This window comes from Alosa pseudoharengus, unplaced genomic scaffold (assembly GCF_046254945.1).
Source record: "Alosa pseudoharengus isolate Yale_2024_CS ecotype anadromous, Long Island Sound unplaced genomic scaffold, YU_APseudo_1.1 YU_APseudo_1.1_scf_7, whole genome shotgun sequence".
In the NCBI taxonomy this organism is placed as follows: domain Eukaryota; kingdom Metazoa; phylum Chordata; class Actinopteri; order Clupeiformes; family Clupeidae; genus Alosa; species Alosa pseudoharengus.
Window position 1 is genome coordinate 946,124 of NW_027468859.1, and position 13,095 is coordinate 959,218.

Sequence of the window (13,095 nt, forward strand, 5' to 3'; positions counted from 1 at the left end):
CATCCAGTGAGCCTTCCCATGTAATTCATGGCTGTATGGAACTTGCCAACGAGGACCACATGCTTACTGAATTCCTCCTCATACTTCCATACTATCGGACAGGCCTTCATGACCACTCCCAGGTCAAATGTGTTGATAGTGTATGGCTGTCCAACCTCCTCTGTTGCTGCCTCTGACCTCTCAACCCGGTCTCACGGTTTAACGTGATATCACCACGAAAGTAAATCTGTTCAGGGGTGCTGCCATCACGATTTCGGCCCTTTTTTCGTGATAGGACAACACTTCCCTACCCTATTCATTTTAATGCGCGAGGCATAAAGCCGCCGCTGCGAGCGCTAACTGGTGACTGGGGGACAGAAGGGGAGACATTTGCGCGTCGGGTTTTAAAATATTTTTCCACTGTCGTCTCCTCAAGTTCATGTGAAGTGGCAGTGTATTAAAATAGTTGAAATCATGCAGCGGTTTTAAAAGCAATTGGTCTGTTCTAAGCCATTTCTGTAGGCCTACATGCCAGCTCACTATGAACGTGTCTTAGTTGTCTTCTTTTGTATGAATGAACGCTTTATTCTGAAAATATGTGATACATTTCCCGCTAGACGCTAGAAATTTAATAATAAAAGGTTGATTCCTTATCGTTTGTTTGCAATAAACTCGTCAGTTTTAGGCCGAGCAGCCTGAATCGTGATCGCATCACGCTTTGGCCAGATCACAAGGGATTTGTTTTTTGTATGAATGAACATTTTATTCTGAAAATGTAATGCACATTTCCCGGTAGAACTATAATAATAAAATGTTGATTCTTTGTCGTTTGTTTGCAATAGGCCTACGCTCGTCAGTTTAAGGCCGAGCAGCCGTGAATCGTAATCGCAACACGTTTTGGCCAGATCACAACGTCTTGGTTGTCTTCTTTTGTATGGATAAAGTCTTTATTCTGAAAATATAATACACATTTCTTGCTAGAAATATAATAATAAAAGGTTGATTCCTTGTCGTTTGTTTGCAAAGCTGGTCAGATTAAAGTTGAAGGTTTTTCTTTCGTGATAGGACAACACTTCCCTACCCTATGGAGCTACGAGCGCAACTGGTGAGTGATGGACAGAAGGTTTTTAAAAGTTTTTTTTTTTTCAACGTCTTCGCCTCAAGTTCATGCGAAGTGGAAGTTAATGAATTAACGCTTTATTGCGCAAGTAGGCCTTGCCTACTTCCCAGCTAGAAGGAGCTCTATAATGGGCTACAAATAAATCAATATTTATTGTAGGCTACGGTGCGGAGAGTGCCAAGGCACAATGTTTCATTGCTGTGGTATTCTGTACTAATATGCATGACAAATACACCTGAGCTGAAATGAACACATTAGGCCACCCGTCAGAACAGGCTAATGAGGGTTGACAGGTCGAAAAGCCGAGAAGCCTGGCGAGTGTCTTCAACACCCAGGATACGGTGTTTTTCGTGATCCTATAACGTGTGGTTTAGCCGTGACAAATTGCTTCTACTTCTATTGCCTGATGCATATAATATTAGGCTATGCCTATTTCCCGCTAGAAGTGTAAAAATACCGGCTAATTTCTTCATCGTTTTGAGATGGGCATGTCATTCGTGACCCGTCACCCGCTTGTCTGTTTCAAAGTGTGCTGCAAGGCCTGCTTTCTGTTCACTCTTGTATGAATGAATATGCAATGCTGTGGAAATGCAGTATATATAATTTAAAAAAATGGACCATCCCCGTTGTTTAGGTTCGCCAAGCTGAAGAGCTTATCCATGGAAAACACCTGCAATACCCAAGTTGCCACTGTTATTTTTCGTGATGTGATCACCCTTGGTAAGCTATACGGTGATGAAATCAGTTTGAAATTATGGTTATATATTTTTTTTTATTGTTCTTAGGTTAAGCTTATTATATTAGTTCAGGAATCATTTGTTATTAAGCCTATTAGCTAAAATATTTTCTTGTTGTTGTTAGGCCTAGGACTACTTTTTTGTAGCCAACGCATGAGCCTCATGCTGCCCGCCCAAAAAAGTTCACCACAATCACTTCCTGCGGAGTTAAGGTAAGTAACATAGATGGAGGGCAGGCTAAATGTATTATTTAAACTGAATTAAAATTCGTTTCTTTGTTCCTAACGAAATTGTGACATTTGTTTTGTGTTAGATGAAGATTTCTGTTATGTAAGGCTGCATATAAGTGTCACAATTTCGTTTGGAAACGACAGAAGACAGAATAAAATTAGGCCTACCCTATGTCGCCAATGCATAGGCCTAATTTACTTAAGTCAAGTCATTTATTTGTTAAGGGTTAGACTACGTTATTATGTCTGTTTTGTCATGAGTGGAACCTATGTTGTTCAGAGTAGAACTAACCTAGCTTAACCCCTTCAGACCTGATTTTTTTCTGTTGAGCAAAAAAAAAAATATTCAGCTGATTTTTACTCCTCTCCAATGTAGAAATAAAGGGGAAAAAATAATTATTTGATAAATCATGTCTTTATTACTATTTTTTAATGTCCATTACAATGGACGCCTCGACTAAATAGGTGTAAAATGACATGAGGACTTAGGGAAAAAAACACTATATTTTGTACATATAGTATTGAAAGTAATAATCACATATGACTTAAACATTTGGAACTGGATGTTTGCATGTGTCTAAATGTTTTTATATGTCTATGAGCAGGTCAAAACATGCACATTAACTAATGTGCCAGATTGCGTCCACACAATACCTGTGGTGCTAGTACAAAATGTTTAGCAGTTTTCAATATACACACACAGTTTGCGTTGTTTTTTGCATTTTGCACTGTTGTTTTCACACAGTCTTGTGAACTGAACTGTTAAATTGATTTTTTTAATTACATGATCCAATTAGCCTGGGTGTTCCCATGCTGCCTTGCGCGCGATTTGATTCACGCTGCTAAGGCAGCCTGGAGACCATGGAGCAAATTTTCGCCTGAGATAGGGGACCAATCACAGAACAAGGGGGAAAGCAAGACGATAATGAGCTATGCACAGACGCATTTGATAGACATCCGTGGCACCCAATAAACGGATCTGGGCATTTTTTTCAAATACGAGAAAATTAACGTTTGGTTCCCAGACCACGTCTCATTGAGAAGTGGTGGCGCTAGCCAGGCTATGATCCAATAGGAACACCGGGGGTATTTTTGCAACATATTTGCTTGTGTATATGGAGGGAATGTGCTTTACTAAAGTGTGTGTGCTCATTTTACTAAATTGTGCGCTCAATTTTGTAAATCGTGTGCTTGTTTTACTAAACAGTGTGTTTATTTTACTACATTGTGGGCTCATTTGCTAAATTGCACTCATTTTATTTCATCACATTCTCATTTTAATTTTTGGAAAAAGAGCACACAATTTAGTAAAATAAGTGTACTTTTTAATAAAACGAGAGCACGATTTAGTAAAATGAACACACTATGTACTGTAGTTAAACGAGCGCACAATACACAAAAATGTGTGCACAATCTAGTATAACGAGTGCACAATTTAGTAAAGCGAGCACATGATTTAGTAAAACGAGTGTATGTTTTCTCAATACATAGAAAATCTTGCAATGACACCCCCCAGGAGATGCCATTGCAAGATTGTTTTTGTATATCAAGATAATATACGCTCGTTTTACTGAATTATGCACTTATTTTACAAAGAGTGCGTTTGTAAATTGCCACTCCAAGCGCTCTGAGCCAACTCTTAACTTTTAACCGTTTGTAAAATGTGGGTGGAATTATCGTTCGTTTATTCAAAGTGTCACACTCTCAGAGCATCCAGATCGTACTCTTATACTAACAAGAATAGATTGTAATATGGTTAGAACGGAACCCTAGAGCAGTCATTGCAAGATATTATATATCCAGAAAACGTATACTCATTTTACTAAATTGTGTGCACATATTGCTAAATCATGCGCTTGTTATACTAAATAGTGCACTCGTTTTACTAAATTTAGTAAACATACGCACAATTTAGTAAAACGTGCACACAATATATTAAAATGTTATGTAAAATGTAATAAACTAGTTTTTTGAGAGAGCTATTCTATTTTCAGTGTTGAATTTACGAACGCACCCTAAATTGTGCACTCGTTTTACTACATAGTGTGCTCGTCTACTAAATCACTCTTTTTAGTAAATAGTGCACTCATTGTACTAAAATGTGCACTCATTGTACAAAAAAATAGCACAATTTGACTAAATGAGCCCACCATTTAGCAAAATGGACACACTATTTAGTAAACCGAGCACACATTTGACTGAATTCAGTGCACAATCTAATAAAATGAGAGCACGATTTAGTAAAAATGACGACACATTTTAGTAAAATGAGTGCACATTCATCCAAAAATAGCTGAAATAAATAAAAAATGCATTCAAAATTATAGCTTGGGTCTTGAGGATATGTCAAAACATTGCCTGGTGAGTGCCTAAATGAGTGTTGGCTAACATCTCCCAACACCTGATGTCCATTGGGATGGACATTAAACTTTGAAATCCTGTACTACACTGTTATGAAATATATTCAAACTAACTTCAAATATCATCACCTGCAATGGTTAGAATTATACTGAGTGCAAATTGGTTAGGCTATCATAAACATAAATTCATATTTATGAGGGGGAAAATGTGTTTACTCCTGTTCCTATTTAGCTTCAGAGCCATGCTTGTCTTGTCTGATGTCTGAAGTGCTCTCAGATCAAGTTACAGGCCCTAACTGCATTCTGATTGGGTCATCAGGATCGATCCAATCAGTTACAAAGCATAATTAAAATGGTGAAATCACAGATTTTCATTGGTCTAGACCCAAAAATATGTCATGTCCATTCCAATGGACGTGGGGTCTGAAAGGGTTAAATAAACTGAATTTGAATGCAGAGAGAGAGAGAGCCCTAGTAGTGGTGTGCTTATTAAGCCACTTCCACACTGCCCCAACAAACACCAACAAACTCCAACATTCTAAAGTTGAGAGATGTTGGTTGCAGTCTTTAGAATGTTCACAAAACCCTTAACAAATAAATGACTTAAATTAGGCCTATGAGAAGAAAAGGGGACTGAGTTACCTTAGGGAATTCGGCCCATGGCCACTGCTTGTGCATAGGGCCTAGAATTTGGTGTTGTGTCCCTAGTCTCAGGTATTGGCGGTAGGCTATCACCTTATTTATAATAACCAATGAAGTACAATGTTAGCGAAGTGATGGGGAGGGTGTGAGATCTCTCAACTTACTTCATGATATCCTGAGGGAATATGCTTTTAGAGAAGGTATGGTTTGGGGGGGGGGTTCTTTTTTCCTTTATGGCACATGCCTGAGTGTAACAGCCTTCGTGGGTTTGAAGAAAGAGAAGGGTGGGACAGAAATGGTTGTAGGTCAAATACTTAGAGCACATACTTTCAGATGATATATGGTTTATGTGGTCTAGTTTTGTATACCTGAAATGTAACTTACCTGGTTATTTTCAGCCATACCCCAATTCACAAACACCCTATGTACTTATTTAGGGATGCACATTGCAAACCGGTTGTAAGCTTTCCAAAAATATATGGAATAATCAGTTTCCCCTTCATGATTTTGACCAAACTGTTCTGATTGTATACTTTTTCCTAAATCCAAATAATGGAGAAACAAAAAAGGAAAGTCAGCATCATTTTGAAATCAAAATGACAAATTGCATTAGCCAATACCTAACCCCCACTATAATGAATGCCTTGGTGTTGACAGAACAGCTGGCCAACCACATGCCGGGTTCAGCATCCCACAGCACAACACTACGGTCTACTTTTCTCTGCCTTTAGTTACCTGTGCACAACCTGCTTATCTGTTTCCCTTGTTGTTATACTCAGTCAAACGCTCGCCAAAAAACATTAAACAGACCAGGCAACCATTTCTGGTGGCACTGAGCAGCAAGCTTCAACGCTTCAAATGTGTGATGAGTAATTGGAGGGGAGAGTACATATGTAATCAGTCAAGGTTTGCAGGTGTCTTGTCTGTCCTGCAGAGTCAACCTTATTGTCATACTCCATGAAACTAAGCACCTATTTAATTAGAAAGTAGAAATATAGCCTCTGTTCATCATGCTATTCCAATCCTGGTTAACTTTGGACAGGGAACAAATCAAGACAAGACACCTATTATACCAAAGTACTGTAAGTGTCAGTGTTGACTTTTAACCATTCAGAAAGACAGTAACCAATTCACATATAATCCATTTAGTGTTAATGTCGTTTTCTTTGAGTTTTGGCAATTATTAGAGATGGCCCATTGCCACTTTTTCATGTCCCATACGATACAGATACTCTACATTTGAGAATCTGCTATTGCATTAATCCGATATCACCCTAACCCCCAAATTCTTAGTAGACTATGTGGAAATAATGTCGGTTGAGTTTAACATTCTCAAAACGTGTTGAAGTGCTAAAGAGTTTAGGTAAATCATGGAAAATGAAGCAGAAGGTTGTTTTTCTTCAAATATTTCCAATAGAACTGTATTTACAGTCAGTTTTAGAACTGAATTTATGAACATTCCAATTGAGCTGAACTTTCAGTGACATGACACAAGGAAGTAAAGTTGGTCCATTACAGCACTGGATAACAGAAGTTATCCAGAGTTATTTCATTGACTAGTTTAACAACATAAATTTGGTCTTAGTCTTGCCACTATTATGTATGAGAACGCTATTGCTAATGTTTTCTGTCTTGGGCTGAATCATAACAGATGATACAATTTTCTTCCAATCTGACACTGATAACAGGATGGTGAACAATATAGGAGCCAAGATTAACACTGTCATTACCATACTCCATTTCCAGTTATTACTACTGTTATTGATTTATATTAATTCATTCTCTTCAGCTGACAACTGGAAAACATGAATCTATTTACATTCTATTATGTTCCATAATAAAAAAAAATAAAAAAAATGCCCCAACTGCCCCCAGGAGATGCCATGCGCAAAAAAGAGATGTCCAGCCTGTGGGGCAGTCCAGCCCCAGAAGCAGAGGCTTGCAAAACGCCTCCAGTTGCTTGATGGACGGAAGGAGCAGTGGCTTAAGAGGTTAAAAAAAAATCACAATGCCTCAGCTATGATAGATGAGGCATTGATAATGGTGTGTACAACTAACCATATCACCTGTTATAGGCTAAACCTCTTTGCATCCACCATGAATGATAGAGTCACTATATTGTTTCCCTGAAAACATATTTGGAAGTACAGTATCTCACCAAAATGAGTACACCCCTTCAATTTTTGAAATTAGTTCATCACTATGTTGATTTGCTATCCTCTGAAAATATCTTAACATACAGCCATTAATGTTCAAACATTTGGCAATACATATGTCCAGAGTGTCACGACTTTTTGAAGGTGTCTACATAAGCGTGACATGAGCCTGTCATTAGCATGATATGACATATATCATGAACATTAATAACACCTTGTGCTCCTCTGTCTTCCACTTGAGAATGTTCCACAGGTGCTAAATTGAGTCTAGGTATGGAGACATACTTAGTCAGTCCATTAGCTTTACCTTACCCTCAGATTCCTCAGAAAGGCCCTTTTCAGCTCGAAGGTATGTTTTTATCACAAATATCCCCAGACCATGATGCTGCCACCACCATACTTCACTTTAGACAGGAGACAGTTATTTTGTTGTCCACACATGTGGACATCATCTTGGCAAGTTTGGGAAGCATGGTTCCTGTAATCCATGTCATCAGGAGACAAGTAAAAGATACATTTTATTGGATTAGATTGGTCAATGTATTTGATGGTACCCTGATAAGGAGCCCCAAGACAACTGTCCCTTGCCTACAGTCAAGTACCAGCATCAGGGTCCAGAGCAGCATGGGTCTACCAACTCTGGGGTGCAGCAGCTCATTGAGGGAAAAAATGAATCCCAAACAGACCGTGATTACCTTTCTTTGGTCAGTGCACGGCATTGTTTACCAATACAATGATGCCTCCATCACACCTCTAAGCTGCGGGTGAAGCTGATGGACTGGCCAAATATGTCTTCAGACCTAAAGTCAACCGAGCACCTGTCGAGCAGAAGATGGAGAAACATAAGGCGCTCTAACATCCACTTAGTCATCAATGTGGGGATGACGGTTGAGTCCATTAACAACCTAAGCAGCTTGGGTGAATTACATGCCCAAAAGGGCTATGGCAGTGTCACACAAAATCCTTTGGCCACAGTTTGTACAAGTTCGCTGTAGGGTGCTAACACTTATGTTGCCAGCTGTTCAGATGTTGATGGCAGTGTGTTAAAGTGTCGTTGTCCCACACAAATACAATATCAGTAAAAATGTGAGAGATGTACTTGCTTTGTGAGAAGCTTTATATGTGAACATATGCAGCTCTAGTTTGACAGATTGACTGCCTAAATGGGGCAAAAATGACAGAAAATTTCAGGTCAAACAACCCATTCAGAAATTATGCATTTCTAATAAAATTATCTATTATTCTTAACTAAGCTATTTCTCTGCAGCTAGAGAAGCTGAGTGCCCTTGGATTTAAGCCACTGCTCCTTCTGTCCAAAGAAGGCAAAAAAACCCAGGCTCTCACCCCACGGTGTCATCTTAATACAGAGGCCTCTGCCAAGCTGGTTAAGATTACCGGTTTTTTTGAGATGATTTGCTCTGGTAAGACACCTTGTTTAATATATTATTAAAAACAATACATATGGGGTTAGTAAAGTATATACCCACATCCTAGATTTTTTTCTCAAATCTACCACAACATTAAACTTTAAGATAAGTTATGGCAAATAGGCTGTCTTGCCTTATTCCATCATTAACCTGGTGATGATGTTTAACTTGCAAAGAGCAGACTCAATTTCATCCAATACAAGAAATGGCATACAAAAATACTCTTTGTTGACATGTCTTCATTGTCTGCTTGACTTTCCCATTTATTTTATTACTGCATTTATGGTTCAGCCACATGGTAAACTTTTTGTCTATCCCACAGGATGGAAGAATCAGGCAGAGGGCCAGGAGGAGGAGGCCTCTGCTGCGGTGGAGGAGGAGGAGGCCTCTGCTGCGGTGGAGGAGGAGGAGGCCTCTGCTGCCGTGGTGGAGAAGGCCTCTGCTGCCGTGGTGGAGGAGGAGGCCTCTGCTGTCGTGGAGGAGGAGGAGATGCAGGAGGAGGAGGGTGAACAGGCAGGGCAGCTTAAAGGCGTTCCACAGGACAGCTGATCCTCTTCGAAGCGGCAATAGCTGTACTCCAGAAAGCTTCGCTGAAGAGTGTCCCCACACACAGGTCCTGACTGAAAGAGGTATTCAATTAATAGCTTTTCACATGTCTGCAAATGTGAAGACAAATATATGAAATATGGTAAACACATACCCTTCCACCACATCTTGTTCGATGTTCAAGGAGCTTGACAAAAGCCTGTCTAGACAGGGTTGGGGCTATAACTTTAAGCTCCTGGAACGTACTAAAAACATCGAAAGTGTACAATGTGTCGGAGCTGATGGAGGCAGGCCAATATCCACTGGCAAGGATGTCTTTAAATTCAGGAGACCACTGCTGGTTGCAATTTTTGCAAGCAAACAGGGGCTCGTGCAAATCATAACGTCCTTTACAAAACCAAACAAAGATGAATTTCGAAGAGTTAGTACTTTAAATACTTTACCAACAGACATGACAAGAATAGTAATTTGAAGTGTAAATACATTTACCATTGATGGAAATGAGAATGACTGCCTTTCCCGGGGACACACATACGTCTGGAAGGTCACAGGGGCATTTTTGCACATTAAGTACCGGCAAAACACATTCTACACACACAAAAAAAATATAGTATAAAGTACTTACACAATTTACTTACAAAAGTACCAACAAACAGTGCACAACTACTCTTGTATGTACTTACGTTGCTCCTGTATACGATGGGCAACATCTTCCTTGACAATTATGGTGCTGGGGGAGATGGGTTTGAAGAAGCCCTCATGGATGGCCTCTCTATTGTGCAGGACTAATTGCTGGTGCCCTTGCACGTCACAGCTTCCACAAAACCACTGCAGTGGAAGGCAGTCTCTGCATCTAGTAGGGTATCAGAGAGAAAAGACAACTTGGCTAAATTTTAAGACCGTCATTCATCATATGGCATACATATTTACTGTATGCAAGATCGGTATTCATTGAGCACATTTACAACTACAGATCAACTGGGTGAATTCTCATCAACACTACTAATAGATATCACTGATAGAGAGAGGTGTTGAGGGTCTGACAAGGTTAAGTGAGTTGACGTCAACATGAAAAATTTTGATCCACTCTATTCTAATAATAGCTTTTTACCTAAGAATGGAAAAAAAAAAAATCTGGTTCATCTGTTACCACCAGAATACGCAAGACAACTGAGTGCCAAGAACAGGCATGTCTCACATACTAGCCAGTTAAATGGACCAAGGCTACACCACTAACAAACAATAACTACCATGTAGCATTTTCTAAGAAACAACATGAACCAGACATGAATGACTTCCCACCTAATAACAGCAGCCTCATTGCAATGGCTGCACAAAGGATGGCCCACATTATGGGTCTGCAGGAGACACTGCAGATGGAAAGGCCTTGCCTCTTTCCATCTTTGTGCAGCCTTTTGCTGCCTAAGAGTCCAGGAAGTGGAAGTGGAAGATGAAGCCGTGTTCATCCCAGGCACATCCAAAGCCTCCAAGAGTTCCATGTTTCTTTCTGCAAAGACAATATGAATTTAGATCAACAGCATAATGTCATGATTTCTCCAAAACCGTAGACTGATATGCTGGGAAGCCACTTCTTCAAATCTAAGAATAATAATGCTACCCTGTCAGAGCGATTGATGTGATGCGTTTGGATGGACTTCAAGGTTTCCACCTCATAATTCAAGTATGATAAGTAGCCTAGTAACCAAGTCAAATTTCATCCAATAGGCCTATGCATGACTTATAACTCATCACATATCCACAAATCATCCATATAAAGAAAGTATATTGTACCAAATTCCACTTGAGGGTCCACAGACTGAGGCTCTTCAGCAATATGGTCAGTCTCTAAGGGAACCACTATAAGACAGACCAAAGATTGCACACAGTAAGTCAATGACACTGCAGAATACATTTACTTCCTTTTGGATAAAAAAGCATGCATCTGTCTGTCTATCTTAGTAAATACCTGTATAGGCTATGATTCAAACTATATTGGGGAGACAGCAATGACAGATTTACCTCCTTGTACAATCTTAATAATCAACAACAATTAGGGCTGAGCTACACCAGGCACGTAACTGAAGCGTTCCGTTCGCGTTGAGTCTGCTGCAACAATTAGCTTCCACTATTATCAATGGAAGTAGCTACACCAGAAGTGATAGCGGCGCGTACGTTCGAAAAAAATAGACCATTCTTCTAAAATGGATTCTACGCGTCGTGAACGGAACGTTTGGTGCTTCGCGCCTGGTGTAGTTTCGCTGTTACATGTCAACACCCAACCAGGCAACAACTGACTTTTCTCTTGGTGATGAATAAATTATCTATGTATCTCTGGCAGTGTCTTAAAGCAACACCAAAGAACTTTCCCTCTGTCGCACGCACACTATTTGTTTATCCAGCACCGGCTTTGCAAATAACAATGTCCACAGTGAAGGTAGAATATTTTGCATGACTTATAAAAGTACGATGTATTGCGACATCAGAAGCAAGTCAAATTTGTAGTTTCTTATGTCTCATTCCATCGAACTACAGATCTGCTACCCGATCTGGCAAACTTACATAGTGCGGTTATAGCCGATAGAAGGCCGCGAAGCGAATGCAGAATTGCCGTTGACCCTGTTACGAGTTGATGAACCACTGAAACGATTTTGGAAACATTATTTTAAGGTACAAAAAACTCTTTGGTGTTGCTTTAACATAGTTTAAGTAAGTAAAATTCCTGCCACATGTTCATTCTGATTATTGGTCCAGGGCTGTATTCAGTGCGGAGGCTTCATATAAATTATACAGATAGGCCAAAACCTTGGACACACACAGGCGAAATCTAACTCAAGCATGTTTCACAATGTTACCACCTAGAACGGATTTTAATTAAGGTAAAACATACAGAACATTAATGTCACACTGCTGAATATGTATTTGTATGTCAGTACAACAGCCAAGGGAATCAGCTATTAAGTGGACAGATAAGGGCAGTCATCCTATTGCAACATTTTCCTTTAATGGGCAGAAGGGTTTGGAGAGCATGATACTGTAATCTGAAATGAACATTCATTGATCAGAAAAACAAGGCTTTTAAATATTCTCAATGTTACAGAGCATGCCTCTGGACCCTGCCCTCCCCCACCATGTGATCGTGGTTCCAGGATGTACATATCTTGCACCGACCATCTACAATCTTTGTGTTTTAGATATGAACAAATTCAAATTTATGTTTCTTAACTAACAAGGGTGTAAGTTGATATTTGACAATAAGAATAACTCTTGAAAACACAAATAATGATGAGTAACTGAATTGATTATACCTGCAGCTGAGCCTTTGGGGCGCCCTCCACGCCTACCCCTTGGCTTGCCTGCCCCCTTGCCTTGCCTACCCCTTTTAGGTGCTGGTGGGGCAGCACTTCTGCACTCCTCCAATTCCCTCTAGAAAAGTTAAACATGAAGTTGCAGTCAAAATTGTGTGAAGTTTCAGAATTTCTGTTCACCCATTTCAAGAGAATTATTCATAGCTATTGGAGGCTCTCACAAGCATAAAGAATTCTTACAAACTTTACAGAACATGCAAATTTACAATTAAACAACAAATTGTACAACTTACACGGTAATCTTCAAAGCAAGCATCGAGGTCCATCTCGAAAGCCATCTGTTTGCCCTCTTCAAAATTGGCATCAAGATTGATAACGCGTCTCATGGTGATGACAGCGCTCGAGAGAGAAAGAGAAAGGGAAAAAAAGAGAGGTGGATGTATAGGGAGAGATAGAGACAGCAAGTGAGAGATATAGGTAGAGATGTTTTTTATAGGGAGGGAGAGGTGGATGTATAGGGAGAGAGAGAGAAAGTGAACAATTGAGAGAGATAGAGAGAGTGAGTGAGTGAGTGAGAGATGTATATAATGAGA

At 39.7% G+C, this 13,095-nt stretch overlaps 3 long non-coding RNA genes across 4 annotated transcripts; 1 reads left to right on the forward strand and 2 right to left on the reverse strand.

The window, feature by feature from the left end:
• Window positions 1–361: 361 nt before the first annotated feature.
• On the forward strand, window positions 362–2,084 carry LOC143110136 (uncharacterized). Of its 2 annotated transcripts, XR_012984074.1 has the most exons (4): window positions 362–911; window positions 1,045–1,084; window positions 1,734–1,819; window positions 1,961–2,084. It is a non-coding gene; the product is annotated as an uncharacterized LOC143110136 (long non-coding RNA). The 2 variants fall into 2 exon arrangements; XR_012984073.1 differs by lacking the exon at window positions 362–911 and having other exon boundaries at window positions 918–1,084.
• A 7,080-nt stretch (window positions 2,085–9,164) lies between these two features.
• On the reverse strand, window positions 9,165–9,728 carry LOC143109911 (uncharacterized). Its single transcript, XR_012984003.1, has 3 exons — window positions 9,687–9,728; window positions 9,352–9,584; window positions 9,165–9,271 (listed from the first exon to the last, which is right to left on the reverse strand). It is a non-coding gene; the product is annotated as an uncharacterized LOC143109911 (long non-coding RNA).
• A 6-nt stretch (window positions 9,729–9,734) lies between these two features.
• On the reverse strand, window positions 9,735–12,604 carry LOC143109912 (uncharacterized). The gene is made up of 5 exons (XR_012984004.1): window positions 12,503–12,604; window positions 10,989–11,054; window positions 10,500–10,704; window positions 9,881–10,050; window positions 9,735–9,785 (listed from the first exon to the last, which is right to left on the reverse strand). It is a non-coding gene; the product is annotated as an uncharacterized LOC143109912 (long non-coding RNA).
• Window positions 12,605–13,095: the final 491 nt, after the last annotated feature.